Source organism: Rhagoletis pomonella, unplaced genomic scaffold (genome assembly GCF_013731165.1).
Source record: "Rhagoletis pomonella isolate Grant_MI unplaced genomic scaffold, Rhpom_1.0 Rhpom_scaffold_00005, whole genome shotgun sequence".
Classification (NCBI taxonomy): Eukaryota; Metazoa; Arthropoda; class Insecta; order Diptera; family Tephritidae; genus Rhagoletis; species Rhagoletis pomonella.
Window position 1 is genome coordinate 4885777 of NW_023458559.1, and position 363 is coordinate 4886139.

The following is a 363-nucleotide window of genomic DNA, read 5'->3' on the forward strand; positions in this document are numbered from 1 at the left end:
TTTTTTCAAATTATATAAATATAAGTTATTTGAATATTGAATTAATACACGTTTGAGGAAAGGGTGCGATAGTAGACTCCAGTTATAAGATTATAAATTAAATTGTTGTCAATATTTTTTAATAATTGTAAACATTCGCCAGCTGTTTCTGTTTATTTATTAGTAAAAGGCAGGATTGCCAATCTTGCGGCAAAACAATAATAAAAATCCAAAAAAACACGTAAAGCCAAACAGAATTAATTGCAAAACGTGCAATGATACAAACATTAAATTTCTTATGTGCACCCTCCACACAGACCCATTTCACTTCTGAAATTTTCATTTTATGTGCACCCTCCACACAGACCCCAATCACCCCTGAAA

The 363-nt window shown here is 31.1% G+C and overlaps 1 protein-coding gene across 1 annotated transcript in view; it reads right to left on the reverse strand.

Moving 5' to 3' along the window:
• LOC118739763 overlaps nt 1-363 on the reverse strand; it is a 6726-nt gene that overhangs the window by 1746 nt on the left and 4617 nt on the right. The gene's annotated exons all lie outside the window — the stretch shown is intronic.